The sequence below is a fragment of the Pseudonaja textilis genome, chromosome 2 (genome assembly GCF_049901715.1).
Source record: "Pseudonaja textilis isolate UNSWEBS1 chromosome 2, rPseTex1.2, whole genome shotgun sequence".
Lineage (NCBI taxonomy): Eukaryota > Metazoa > Chordata > Lepidosauria > Squamata > Elapidae > Pseudonaja > Pseudonaja textilis.
In genome coordinates this window covers 120,431,882-120,446,997 of record NC_141991.1, presented here as the reverse complement: position 1 = coordinate 120,446,997, position 15,116 = coordinate 120,431,882, and the positions used below count along the sequence as shown (strand labels likewise).

The window sequence follows — 15,116 nt, the reverse complement described above, 5'->3', positions numbered from 1 at the left end:
TATAATGAGGATACTTTAAAGCACGTTTTTAGTATGTGATTATAACACAGGTGTCAAACTCGATCGTGTCATGTGATGTATCCTGATGTTTTTTGCCTTTGCGGAACTGGGGTGGGTGTGGCCTGCACATGACGCATCTGGCCCGCAGGCCACCAGTTTAACAAGCCTGTACTATACTTAACATGTTTGGCAGAAAGTCATGGAATATAATATATATAAATATGATTGTCCAACAAAAGCTAATTTTTTTTTCAAAAGATAATATTCTCTTGAACTATACAATTAGACAATATAAATGGATTTTCCATGTGCTTACTATGGCTAAAAGACTGATATTGCAACAATGGGAAGATAAACCCATTCATACAACCCTGTACAATGCCGTTACCACAGTAGGACTGGAACAACTAGTAACCAACAATACTAGACTTAACAACTGCCTCGATCTCATCTTCTGCAACAGTTTGAATTCAATTTATGGAATACAAATTAATGAACCCTTTTCCAACAGTGACCACAGCATGATTGACTTTTGTCTCAATATATGTTCTCACAAAAAATCAACATAACAACAGGATCCCCAATTATAACTTTAAAAAAGGCAACTATGATCTTATAGACAACAATCTCTCATCTCTTGATTGGCAAATTCTATTCACTGGATGCAATACTGTTGAAGACCACTACAACATATTTTTACTTGAAGTCAAAAGAGTCATCAAACTATATGTAACAATAACAACTCCCAAAACCAGAAAAAACAAATTACTCATGACAATGAGGAAGCTCCAATCCAAAAAGAAATCCCTTTGGCAGAAAAACAAATCTGGTCACGTTGCCAACTTTAAAAGCCGATACAAAAATTTATGCCACCAGATAAAGACTGAATATACAATTATCACACTAAACAAGAGGAAAACCTTCTACGCACCAATTCCACCCATGCTTTCTACAATTTTGTAAAGACTCAAGGTCCATCCCACCTCTAAAAGAACCAAATGGTAAAGACTGCAACAATGACACTATTAAAGCCAACCTCTTTAACACATTCTTTGTCTCAGTATTTGTAAACAGCAATGGATCATGCCCAGTATTTCCTAGTTGAACCACAGACAACTACAATGATCTAATACATATCGATTTTACAGAAGACAATGTTGAAAAAGCACTACGCAATCTAAAACCATTTTTATCTATTGGACCGGATGAAGTTTGTGCTTACTTCTTAAAAAACCTATTCACTTCCATAGCCGAACCTCTAAGTATAATCTTTGAAAAATATTTCAGGACCAGCTCCTTGCCAAATCTATGGCCACTAGCCACAGTCATTCCCATCTTCAAAAAGGGAGACCCCAGCCTAGTTGAAAATTACAGACCAATCTCTTTATGCTGTGTCACCTATAAAGTTATGGAATCAATTATTAACCAATCCATTATCCTCCACTTAGAGAAAAACAACCTACTCTCTAACAAACAGTTTGGTTTCAGAATAAAACTGTCCTGTAACCTGCAACTCTTACACTGCAAAAATATATGGACTGCACAACTTGATCAGGTCAAAGCAATTGACGCAATTTTCATAGACTTCTGTAAAGCCTTTGATTCAGTGGTACACGACAAACTACTCCTAAAACTAAGGTCTTATGGTATCTCTGGATACCTGCATAATTGGATAGAAGCATTCCTGTCAAACAGGCAACAAATGGTCAAAATTGGGAGCGTCCTATCAAATCCTGTACCTGTCAATTGTGGTGTCCCCCAAGGCAGTGTTCTAGGACCAATTCTCTTCATACTTTATATTAATGATCTCTGTGATTATATTAAGAGCAACTGCGTTCTTTTCGCTGACTATGTAAAGCTATTCAACATCACTGACAATGCTGCTACCCTTCAAAAAGTCCTTGACTATGTGTCAGAATGGTCAAACAAATAGCAACTTCAAATATGAACAAATAAATGCTCTATCTTACATATTGGCAAAAAAAATAAAAAAAAATAAGCTGAATAGTCAAGACATTGTTGATGACAAAAACTTTGTCAAGGACCTTGGAGTACTCATCTCAAATGATCTAAGTGCTAGAGCCCACTGTAACTACATAGCCAAAAAAGCATTAAGAGTTGCTAACCTACTCCTGCATAGCTTTGTCTCCAGTAATATCACTCTACTAACTAGAGCATATAAAACATTTGCTGGACCAATACTTGAATACAGCTCATCAGTCTGGAACCCGCATTACATATCTGATATTAATACAATTGAGAAAATCCAGAAATATTTTACGAGAAGAATCCTCCACTCCTCTACTCGTAGCAGAATACCTTATGCCACCAGACTTGAAATTTTAGACCTAGACAACCTAGAACTACGCCGCCTTCAGTTCAATCTAAATACAGTATATAAAATTATATATTGCAATGTCCTACCTATCAGTGAATACTTCAGCTTCAACCAAAACAATACAAGAGCACTAAATAGATACAAACTAAAGATAAACCGCACCAAACTTGATTGCAGGAAATACGACTTCAGCAACAGAGTAGTCAATGTCTGGAATACTCTATCTGACTCTGTGATTTCTTCCCCAAACCCCCAAATCTTCAACATTAGACTGTCTACTATTAACCTCACCCCTTTCCTAAGAGGTCTGTAGGGGGTGTGCATAAGCACACCAAAACGTACCTACCGTCCCTCTCCTATTGTTTCTTTTTTTTGTTATTCGTATCCATTTCATATATTTATAACCATGCTTATACTTATACCTGTTATCTAATAATTGTTTGACTGACAAAATAAATAAATAAATAAATAAATAAATAAATAAATAAATAAATAAATGGCACCATTCACTCAATGGATTGAAGATCTGATTACACTTGGCACCAATGAGTGGATTGCCTATGGACATAAAAGTGTGGGCAAGTTTAATGAAATATGGAATTATTTTATACAAAACCCCTTGATTTGTCACCACAATTGGGACCAGAATTTCAATTGCTAAGCGATGTGGTTGTTAAATCAGTTGTACCCAATTTTACAATATTTTTGTCACAGATTTTAAGCAAATCTATGTACTTCTTAAGAGAACCATGTGGCTATTAAGCAAATGCACCTTCCCCCACGGGCTTTGCTTGTTGGAAACTGGCTGAGAAGATCACAAATGGTGATCTCATGATTCTGGGATGCTACAATCATTGTAACTAGTAGTAACATGCTAGTTGCCAAGTGCTCGAACTTTGATACGGGAGTTGCGACGACTGTACGTGTGAAGATCGTTCATCAGTTTTTCAACATTATTGACCAGTTGTTAAACAAATGGCTATGAATCAAGGACTGCCTGTACAGTAGGTTAAAAAGAATGAGTGTTATTTAATTGTATTAGAAATACACACTTTCTCACACACACACTATTTACATTACGTAAGTGTATATAGAATTCTAACTGTTAATTGATATATTATATTTTGTTGTTTCTTTGGTTATTTGTATTTATTTGCACTGCAATTAAATAGTTCTTTTTCTTGATTTTTTTTTAAAAAAGCAATTAAAAATAAATTTTAAAATGAAGAAAAAAAACATTCCAAACTGAGTGAGAAACAGCACTACTCCTTTCTCTACACAAGGGATTCCCAATCCCCAGTCCATGGACTGGCACCAGGCCATGGCATGCCAGCAACTGGGCCGCGTAAACAAGGGATGCAGGCAGCATGCAAAACCATGCCCCCTTTCTCCATGGAACCGGTCCCTGGTGCCCCAAAAGTTGGGGGGCACTGCTCTATACCACTCACTGTGGTTGGAAAAAAAGTCAGCTCCCATGCCTTTTTTTTTTTTAACTGAAATTTTCTTCATTTCTTTTTAGAACTAAAATTTCTAGTTATAAGAGTGCACATCCAGACATAGTTCTTAGGTGGAGTTATTATATTGTGACAGCAACTGTAAAAGAAAGTATACTTTAAAAAGCCATAAAGCTCAACATCGTTTGGTCCACTTTATAAAAATAAATCCATATGTATGCAGCAGTTCGTTGTATTTTACTCTTTCATCTGCTCTTTCTGTGAGTGAAGACTCAAATGAAATTGTTTGTATTCAAACTTTATATTAATGACTGGACATGCGGAGAAAGGAAGCTGGCTTTAAGACCAGTTATATCTGCTACATATCAAGCAGAAACATTACCATTTTATTATCTGCTTTCAAAGAGTCATTTTATCCAAAATCTTTAACGTTCTCTTGAAGAGAAGAAGCACACCGAGTAACATACAGGAACATATTCCATTTCAAATGTTTCTTGCCCAAAACAAGAAACTGATCATTTACGTATCACATTCTGCATGTGGCAACTAAGTTGAAAAGTTACATGAAGCTGCAGAAAAATGTCATCCTCAGTATGTTATTAATAAAGTTAAAGAGCAGGAGACACAACAATAACACAATCAACAAGAACAGTGTAATCATCTTGAGCCACTCGGTTCAGCGGATAGCTTAGTTCCTCAAGGTCTTTTCAGAATCACATTAGTGTATTTGAAAACTATACAATCACAAAGTTAGTACTGAAGCAGAAACTGCTTTCAATCCATACAAATCTTGCCATCATAACTATAGGTAAGAAGCACAAAAAAGGTTCTATACAATGGTTCATTTCAACTGCACAGCAAAGGCATTCAGCAAGGCTGTGGTTTTTTCACTTGTTCAGTCCTAAACTATCTATCTATCTATCTATCTATATACACACACACACACACACACACTCACACACACACACTATTATTACTATGTAAACAACAGGTGTAGGAATAACTTACATATATTTGCACAGTTCAGGCACAAGCTGATTGGTTTTAAGGCATACAAAAAGATGAGGGTTACAAAATTCTTAACAGAGAACTATTCTGGCGTCAGTAAGAAACAAATACAATATTCAAAAATGAATTACATCAATGCCACCAAATTGCAAGAAGCACTGTTGAATCTATTTTTTGTTATCATTGTTTTGGAGATACGTAATATATTTTGTCCTTAGAACAGATTGAAGTGTCTGAATTTTGAATTTTTAAAAGGCAATTCTAACCTTACTGCAAACTGCAAAACAGGACCATTTCAAGGTCAGAACATTTTTTTAGTAAGGTCAAATAACTGTTTCAAAATTTAGTACACCTTTCGTTGTTATGTAATGAAGTCATTATTGAAGTGAATGGAGGATAAGAGTTAATATTCTGGTTCTGCCAAGTCAAAAATAAAAATTTAATGTCAAGATCTTTCCCCAACAATGAAAACTCAGCCTTTTGCAAGATAATTGTTGTGTGGAAGAAGAAAGGGAGGTTTACAAGGCTCTTCTTCCTATTACATTGAAAAATAATCATTAAAACCCCAATTTCAATGCAAATTTACCTCGAAACAAAACCATTACATTTTCTTTTCTTGAAAACGAGGGGAGGATTTTGTTATCAATTAATCTAGAAGGAAGCAGGAGTATACATTTATATTTTCAGGCCCAGCAAGCAATATGTTTGACGCAAGCAAGCTAACCAGCACCCTGTAATCAAATTACTGGAAATCGTAATGCTTCTTTTTCAGCCCTTACTCCAGTCATACATCTAAACTCAGCTGATAGAAACAAAAATCTATGTTCTCTATGCTTAAATAGTCTCAAAGAGATCAAAGATACTGATGTGTATCATATTTTCATAACATATTGTTTAGCTCGGACAAAGCCACAACACAGGATGTGCAATACCTGCAAACTGAAAGTAAGTCACTTTCATTCTTACTACACTCAACAGTTTTACACAAATATGCACCTGTTGCAGCTTTACTTTTGATTTTTTATTCTACTCAGGTTATGATATTTGCCAAGAAATTAATCTTACTATATTATTATGGAAAGGTGCACTTCTAGAAATGCATAGGCTTGAATGGTGTCTGGAGCATAGATCCCTTCTTTGTATTTTTGCTGCTAAACAAGCAGCTGATGCCCAAGAAGCATGACATAATCAGAAATGCTGGCTGTTCTTGCTATGTCGTAAGGCCTTCTTCCTGCAGGGCTGGGCTGAGGAGAAAATTTGAACAGGGACAGCCTAGATGGCTTTACAGAGAGTATTCTGGATGAATGTGTGGGTGGATGGATGGATGGATAGATGGATGGATAGGTGTTTGTATAGAAAAAGGAGTATGCAAAGGGGTATAGAGAAGTCTGATCTATTTTTCTCCATCATGCATCTTGGGATACAGTTTGACCAAGAAAATTCTATTCTCATAGGAAAGTAAACCACTCACAAATGTCACTGCCCTGGTATTCTCCTGTAAGTGTCTCCACTCCTGACAACAACACAGTATTTTTCCCCAGCCATAATAACTACAGTCTTGATCCAGGCTGGGTTCACACAAAATGCAAAGCTGAAATGTGATTGGTTAGTCTGCAGCTCAGTCTGCTGTGTAAATCCAATCAGACTGGCTACTTTGGTTCAGCTCAATCTGAGTCGATATGCTGAGCTTTATACTTACCTTTATACAGTATTTTGGGCATTGTTGCAAAGATCAAATAACAGTGGGATCTTTTTGAGAACCCTAAAATGGTGGGGGTGGTTCTTCAACAAATTTCCAATATTTATCTGCAACAGTTCTACAAAGTAAGTTGAGCCACAGAAACCTCCCTCGGAGTTTTCATGGCAGAGGGTGAACTTCAATCTACGTTCTTCTAGTTGTAGTCCAAAGTCTTCGTTCCATCATGTCTTCAAGTCATCTCTGACCCATTGTGACCGCATGGACAACGTTCCTCCAGTCTTTACCATGACACAATATATTTCACCAAAAGACAAACAGTTCTTACAAAACAGAACTGAGCATGCTTTATCACATCTAAATAAACCAATTTGGCTATCTTGAAAGTTCTTGGAAAGATCTTCCAATGTCAGATTACAAGAATAATACCTGAAACCCAAAGCAGGTTCAACGTAGACATAATTCATAAATACTAAGCCACAAAATAGCTGTTTAGTTTTGTTGTATAACCAAAACTAAAATTTATAAGTAATAGTTTGTGGACCACAAACTCAGTCTGTCCAGTATATCCTATTCAGATGAACCATGCTTTAGAACTCAACATTTTGTTTTTTGTAAATCTAGCCACATGTGTTATACTAAACCATGGCTTGGTTTCAAACAGATTCACAAAGTACACATGTAATTTGCTTAGTTGAGATTCAGTTTGTTTTGCAAATTCAGACACTGGTTTAAAAAAACGGATTATAGTTTATTGTTGGATAAATCCAGAAAGCTGTGGTTTATTTAATAATCCATAATTGAACAATCCAGACTTAGCATATTATGTGAACACATCCTTAGTTATCTTATCCCAAAAGAGACATCAGTCCCAATGAAAGGGAGTTTGTATCCACCAAAAACAATCCATATCACATGTTGGTTTAGCAATGTATAATTGCAAAACTCTAATCTTATGCAGAGTAATGCACATTTAAATACACTGAAATAATTATTTTAAACATTCCTTAAATGCTTCAGGAGAGATCCAGGTTGGTGGAGTGGATAAGGCACCAGACTAGAAACCAAGAGACTATGAATTCAAGTCCTGCTTCGATATGAAGCCCGCTAGGTGACCTTGAGCCAGTCACTCTCTCTCAGCCCTAAGAAAACAGGGAAGAGCAAATCACTTCTGAAAAAACTTGCCAAGAAGCCTGCAGGGGCTTGTTCAGCCAGTAGCCAGGGGTCAGCACTGATCCTAAGACACAAAAATAAATAAATGCTCCAGGAGGCTCAGGTTACAAGGCTCCATGAAAGTTAACATTCAAGCAAAGGTTACAGTTGATTGTGCAAGTCTAAATCTGATTTCTACAACATTTCTTGTACAGTAGAAAGTAGCTGAAAGGCAGACATAATAATGGAATTTGGGAAATTGTTCAAGAGCAGATTGTCTTACTAATGTTGTGGAAATGTTAGTTTTAATTCATTATTATTAACCAAATTTTGAAGATACAATGTTTCCTAATTGCTGTGCTCTTGTAAAAGAATCTCAACCTGAATTTACAGCTGTAAGAAATCAATCATTATGAAACTGCCTACGTGCTGTAAAAAGCGTTCTGATAAATGCTAAAGCATTTAAATGCTTTACCATTTAATAAATTAAATAAATAAATTTAATAAATGGTAAAGCATTCAGAAAAATGTATATTCCGAAATGTATATTCAAATAATAATTTGGAGAAATTAATTTGATCTTCTGGTTTTTCTCATGGAAGTTAAACATGGCATAGCCATGGGGGGTGGCGGGCGGGGGGGGGGGTAAGCAAACATCCAATAAAAAAAATCTTGCCTTTTAGCTGTCTTTATCAGTTATCTTCCTCCACAACACTTCAAACTTGGTAGCATCCCATCTTCTTCTGACACCTAAAGATTTCAGAAGATCACACCCTAAGCTCATTTAGAAGTTACGCTATCCTTCTGGTCTAACTCAACTCCGGCTGCCTGCATGGACGTACCCATACAATCTTCTTGGCAACACTGTGGAAGGTATTTTCTACTGCCCTCTTCCTTTTTAAACAGCTTTGGGGTTTCCTAGTGGTCTCCAATCTAGATCCACTACTGTTTTAACCTTTCCAAAGTCAATCCAAGTCAGCTAAATACTATGTCTTATGTGACATTTAAGCCAGAGCTAATCAGAAAACCTGAACAGATCAGGATCTGACTCAAATTGCAAGAGCAGTGAGATTGGAGAACTGCCTTAAGATCTTCACAATCTCTTTAAAAGCGTTTACCTTTTGAACACCACTTTGGTTTAAAAAAAACAACACAGAACTACTTACCACTCACTGGTAACCCAGACCAATTTAATACAGTGCACAAACTGTGCTCTTCTTGTAGCTGAAAGTCCCCAGACTATTTGCCTGTAAATTTCAACTACAGCAGAATCCAATGTAAAAATAAATTCCTCCCTTGAGTCTCTCACTATGAAAACCACTTTTCTTATCCCCAAAGAATGAGCCAGTCAGCAAGTCCCCTTCTTAGAAAAAACAAACATGTGGCAATTGAGTCAAATACAGTACCAATCTGTGCAGTACCAAATCTGCCAAAAGCCATTCTCCTCCACCAACATTTTAATTTCTCATATTGAGATATTAGTTTCACCCAAAATTTAAACTACTGCTGTCCATTGTGTTCTAACAGATAGATGACAGTCCCTTACTAGGGATTTGTGGCAGGCGGGGGGCATCATAGGGAGAACCAGATAACAAAAACTGCTTTTCTAGATTTGTTAGTCAGAGAAGATATTACCAGATTCCTGTACTTTAATAGCAATAGCACTTATATACTGCTCCACAGTGCTTTACAGCCCTAAGTGGTTTATAGAGTCAGCATTTTGCCCCAGCAATCTGGGTCCTCGTTTTATTGACCTCAGAAGGATGGAAGACTGAGTCAAACTTGAGCCAGTCAGGATGGAACTCCTGGCTGTGGGCAGAATTAACAGGCATCTTTTAACAAAGCTTTTCTAGAGAAACCCATGCTCTAACCTCTTCAGCCAAGAGTCCTCTAATGCTCTGTTTAGAGAGCTCCATTTATAAAGAAAAGAAGCATCTCTTTACTCAAACAACCTCCCGCCAGCTGAAACCCAAACCACAGATTTCCTTCTATGAAAGGTGTCACAACCCCACCTTTCTTACATTGGCTACTTCCTAACATATGATGCATGGTGGCAACTAGGTTACTCCATATTGGGAGGCAGAGGGGAAGGAGATGGGGGGGGGGGAGAGAGAGGGAGAGGGAGGGAGAGAGGAACAGAAGGAGAAAGAGAGAAAAGGCAGAAGAGGAAGGGAGGGAGGGAGAGAAAAGAGAGAAATGGAGGGAGAGGGAAGAGAGATAGAAAAAGAAATGGAAGGAGCGGGAGAAAGAGGGAAAAAGAGAAATAGAGAGGGAGGGAGAGAGAGAGAGAAACAAAAAGAGAGGGAGAGAAGGGAGGGAGGGAGGGAAGGAGAAGCGGAGGAGGAGGAGAAGCAAATAGCACACCACGTTCTTTCTTAAGCCTGCAAAAACTGAAGAGGGGAGGAAAAAAAGTTCCAGGGTTAAAAGAGCTGCCGGGATTTAAGTTTCTCAGCAATGTAAACAACAAGCAGCCTGCTCGAAAGTCGGCTCAAAGTCTCCCCTGGAAGTCTCAAGCATCTCGCCTGGAAGGGACCATTCTAAGGCCGAAGCTCAGACCGGCTTCAAGTGTCTCCCCTCCCCCCAATCCCGAGGCTAGGAAGGTGCATCTTCCTCCTCCTCCTCCTCCTCCTCTCAAGCCGTCAGGGATCGGCGCTCTTCTCATGCTCAGAGGCACGCGCTCCCTCGCCCCGCCACCTAGACAAAAAGTCCCGAGGGCGCGGAAGAGCTTTGCTCCCGGAATTCGATCCCGGCTGTCAAGCGCGATTCTGCAACTCACCGGCTTCGCCGCCAACCGCGCCCCGGCCACCCCCCACCCCCTACGCAGACCCGTCCGCGGATGCCAAACCTCTCGGGCTCACCTAGGCTCTGCCTTCGCCGCCTGCCATGTGGACTGCCCGGAGAGGCTGGCGGGCTGGCTCCCTTGCCCGGGCAGCCTTAGGCCCAGACAGACTCCGCTGCCTCCGAGGCCGAAGGTCTCCCTCCTCCTGCCAGCAGCCAGAGAGAGAGAGAGAGAGAGAGGCGGGAGGGAGCGAGGGAGGCGGCCGGTTCGTGGAGCCTCTCAGCCCGGGCTCCTTGCTGCCGCGACTGCACCAGGCGGCTGCAGTTGCCTGTCAAAAGGCTGGCGGCCAAGGGAGGGCAGCGTCGGGCTTACCTCACCTGCGGTAACTCATGGCATGGCATAAGGCAGCCCAGGCGGGCGGCGTGGCGTGGCGTGGCGAGCGCCGGGGGCTTCTTCTTCCTCGCAGCCCAAGTCGGTCCCGAGGCTCGCCCTGTCTCGTCACGGCCAGCGCGAGCCAGGCAGCAGCGCGAGGGAAACGCGCGACGGGGACCCGGCAGAAGCGCCTTAGCCGGCCCCGCCCGCCGGTGGGCGGGACTGTTGAAGGCACCGCCCCTCCCCCCACCCCCGGTGAAAAGCGCAAGGGTGGGGGGGGGAGGAGGGAGAGAGATTCCGAGGAGGGACGGAGTTCTTAGCCCGGGAATCTGTGGAGAAGGTCCCGAATCGGCACGGAGTTCACGCGGATCCCGCTCGCGCATTCCCTATTCACGTTTTAGCAAACTGGAAGGGCAGGGTCGTACCTCAGGCCTAGCGGGCGAGTCAACTTTTCAGGGTATGCTTAATGTTCGCGGGTGTTTGCGTATATGTGTACACACCCACACGCCTTCCTGCTGTCCGTAGTAGTTAAGCCTGCATAGCTGGATGGGCAGGCAGACATAAACGCAAAAGGGTTTTGTAGGCATGTGCTGAGTAAGGCAATAGCGTTGAGGAATCTCAATTACACACGACAGGTAGTCCTCGACTTACAACAGTTCATTGAGTGACAGTTCAAAGTCACCAGGGCACTGAAAAAAGAGGCTCATGACCATTTTTTTCAGAGTTAGGACCTTTGCAGCTTTCCGATGATCATGTGATCAGAATTCAAATGCGTGGCAACTGGTTCATACTTACCACCTGTTGCTGTGTCCCAAGATCATGTGATCACCTTTTGCAACCTTCTGTCAAGCAAAGTTATTGGGGAAGCCAGGGTTACTAACTTACCAACTGCAGCGATTCACGGTTGCAAGAAAGGTTGTAAAAGGGGGCAAACCTTGCTTAACAAATATTTCACTTAACAACAGAAATTTTGGGCTCAACTGTGGTCATAAGTCAAGGATTACCTATAAGGAAGTAGGGTTTATAGAATTTTTATAAGACTTTTTCTGATACTTCGGCCAGGAAATAGGGATTAGAGAGTAGGCCATGAATGGATGCTTCAACCAAGTTTCCTTACCATTTTTTTTCCTACCACAGAATGGTCAAATTCACACATTTTAAATCCTAATGTAGATCGTGGACTTGGAATTTAGCACGATGTGTTATTTCAACTGACTTTCCTCCACATGCTTGGCTGAAAAGTGATTGGTTAAATTGTGGTTCGGTTTTATGCAAGCCTATCCACTCTAGTATGTCACCGATAAGTTATGGTTCATTCTATAAAGACTAGTGTGCTGCTGTGTGAACAGTGTCATTGCGGCTCGGGATTAAAGGTGAATGAAGAGCCTTTTTCAACAAATCAGTTAAGAATTCTGGCTACAAGTGCTATGTTAGTTGGTCCTACTAAGGTTGTGTTTAGTAGCATAGCCATCAGTTTTAATTACAAATAATTACTGCAAAAGCTTCTTAAATATCTTCTGCCTTATTAAGTGGGATAAATTTTTAAATGATCATATGATCATCACTTGACTAAACTTAGCAAATGTTTAAGTATTGCAGGATACATTATTTGTATTGTTATTACTAACATCATCTAAATGCTTTATTCTTTCTCATGGACAAATGTAGATCCAGCTACCAATTTATAATCTATACCAGGGATGTCATTCATCCACTGATACTAAACAACTCCCAGAAGCCCTGCCAAAATGCTCAATGATAAAATGATAAATGCTTGGTGTTGTATTCAATAACATATGGAAAACAGCAGGTTCCCTATTCTAAAAGAGTGAAGAAATATATATACAATATTTCCCCATTTTACGATAACTCCTACATATTCTTCATGTAACAACTTTACGTTTGGTATAATTACATAATTATTTGGTATAATTACATAAATAAATTTTGAGGATGCCAACTTTTTAAAAGTCTCTTTTGAAAATAAAAGATAAAAATGCTCTTTCCTATGGCAGAGAGGAAGGTAAGGTTTACCATGAGACTGCAAAGATACCCTATCTTGTCTTCTCCTTAGCTGGAGATATCTGAGATAATCAATAGATGGCAGCAAAAAGCAGGGTTTTTTTCCTTCTATGCTATTGCTGCCATCCAGTGGTATTCTGGGTACATGCAATCAAGATACTAGAAACCTTCAGCTGCCTATAAACAAGCATCCTGTCACTTTACACTTTTTCCCTCATCAACCAAAAATTGACAGGAGAGAGCTGATTGACGATGAACAAAATAGAAACATTGTCTGCATTTATAGTGTAAGCCAAGCCATAATACTGTTTCTCTGTGGCTTCTTGTGTCCTGTGAACTCAGCTGTTGGTATTTAATGTATGGCCTTAGCTGAAACTGTAATATTATTTCTTTTTAAAGAAATCATGGTTAAAGCTAAACATATTGTGCAACCCGGTTTATTGCCTTCTTATAGTTTTCCTTACCAGTTTAACTAAACAATCTTGGGATTTATAGATCATCTCCCATCCAAATACTAATTAGGTCTCACTCTGTTTAGTTTCTTTCTCTTTTCATTTACTTAAAAAATATTAATGGTTCTGCTTAGTTTCCAAGCCCAGAGAGAGTCAGCCACATGCCACTACACAATTACTAGCTTGGGTCAGGGCAGCTAGTAGCAAATCAGTGGCTGAGCCTTGAGTCCAGGCTCATTTAAAAATTTGTTAGACATAAAATTGCTCCTGAAGTTGCATATCATTTAGTTAGAGCAGTTACAGAATACCTATATATAACCATTACATACACAAACACACACATATCTGCTTATCATTTTATATATATAGTCAATTGTAGCTGCTCTGACTAATAGATTTCTGCCCACATGGATTAAGCAAACTGCATTATCCCATATGCTGCAGCTCTGTGAATGCCAATCTATCAATTGCCATTGAAAATAGGTTCTGTACAATGTTCCTTCCCTGTCTCTCTGATTTAAAAATATTTGGAGGTGAAAACGAGAAAGTATCTTGTTTCCAATACAAAATGAAAAGCTATCCAAAATTCTGATTGAGTGGATCTTGTGATAATTGGGAAATCTCACCTCTCCAATGAAGTAAAGGAAGAAGAATTGAATATTTCTGTAAAAAAGTTTTTATAAATACATAATTGCATAAGCATTTTAGGTATCTCATATGTTTGTAACTAAATGTTTGCATGGGACAATCATGGTATTAGAGGTCATCTACCCATCTACAATTGTGGGGGGAAAGGGGAATCTGTGGTAGAAGTTGGACTTTCCCAAAGGTGCTTTTTTTCAAGAGGCAACGGGACCTTCTGGTTTTTCTCTGAAGACATTTCACTTCTCATCCAAGGAGCTTCTTCAGCTCTGAAGTTGATGCACCAAGTAACACTTCTGTGATGATGATTCAGAGCTGAAGAAGCTTCTTGGATGAGAAGCAAAACGTCTTCAAAGAAAAACCAGAAAGTCCAATTGTCTCTTGAAAAAAAAGCATCTTTGGGACAACTATGACCCGGATGACTGTGAATCTCCATAGACACCACACTGAACTTTCATTCAGCATTTTAGAACATTTGACCAAAACATCACAGCATCTTATTCCCCAACATAGTGTGCACTAATGAACATCCGTGTGCCTAATACACGGGTGTCAAACTCGATCACGCTGCATGACGTATTGAGACATATCGCAATGTTTTTTGCCTTTGCGGAGCCGGGGTGGGTGTGGCCCTGCGCATGACATATCTGGCCTGTGGGCCGCCAATTTAACACCTGTGACCTAATAGGACTTTTGATGTGTGCCAGCTGACTGTCCAGCCTGATGTTTTATTATTCTTAAATAATAATCCTCGACCTATGACCGGTTGCTTAACCACCTTTTGAAGTTACAACAGCTCAAAACTACTTATGACCCATTTCGGAAGTTATGGTAGCCACACACCTCTGGAGTCACTTGATCACATTTTCAGTGCTTGGCAACCAGCTCACTTTCATGGCCATTGACATCATCCCATGGTCACATGACTGCAATTTGCAATGGTTTTTACCAGTCTCTGTGTTTATTTTCAGCTTCTGAAAAAATATGCCCACTGGGGAAAATTGATTTGCCTAACAACTATGGTATTCATTTTAATGACCGACATAAAAAATGTCAAAGAACCAGGTCTGGTCATGTGATGCTTCAACTTACAATCACAAGTCTGTAGGAAACGTGGAAGGAAATCTCACTGTACATACACTGACCTTCTTGTTTGATGATTAAAACCTTGTGAAGCCCTCAGCAAGAATGGAGGACTGGG

General features: G+C 39.7%; 1 protein-coding gene across 3 annotated transcripts in view; it reads right to left on the bottom strand.

The window, feature by feature from the left end:
- Positions 1-11,038, bottom strand: part of TEX2 (testis expressed 2) — a 100,420-nt gene extending 89,382 nt beyond the window's left edge. The window contains exon 1 of one of the 3 annotated variants that reach the window (XM_026711072.2): positions 10,800-11,038. The gene's annotated coding sequence lies outside the window, so the exon portion shown is untranslated. Of the gene's footprint in view, positions 1-10,506 lie in introns of all 3 variants that reach the window. The other 2 variants (XM_026711071.2, XM_026711070.2) reach the window with 2 other exon arrangements.
- Positions 11,039-15,116: the final 4,078 nt, after the last annotated feature.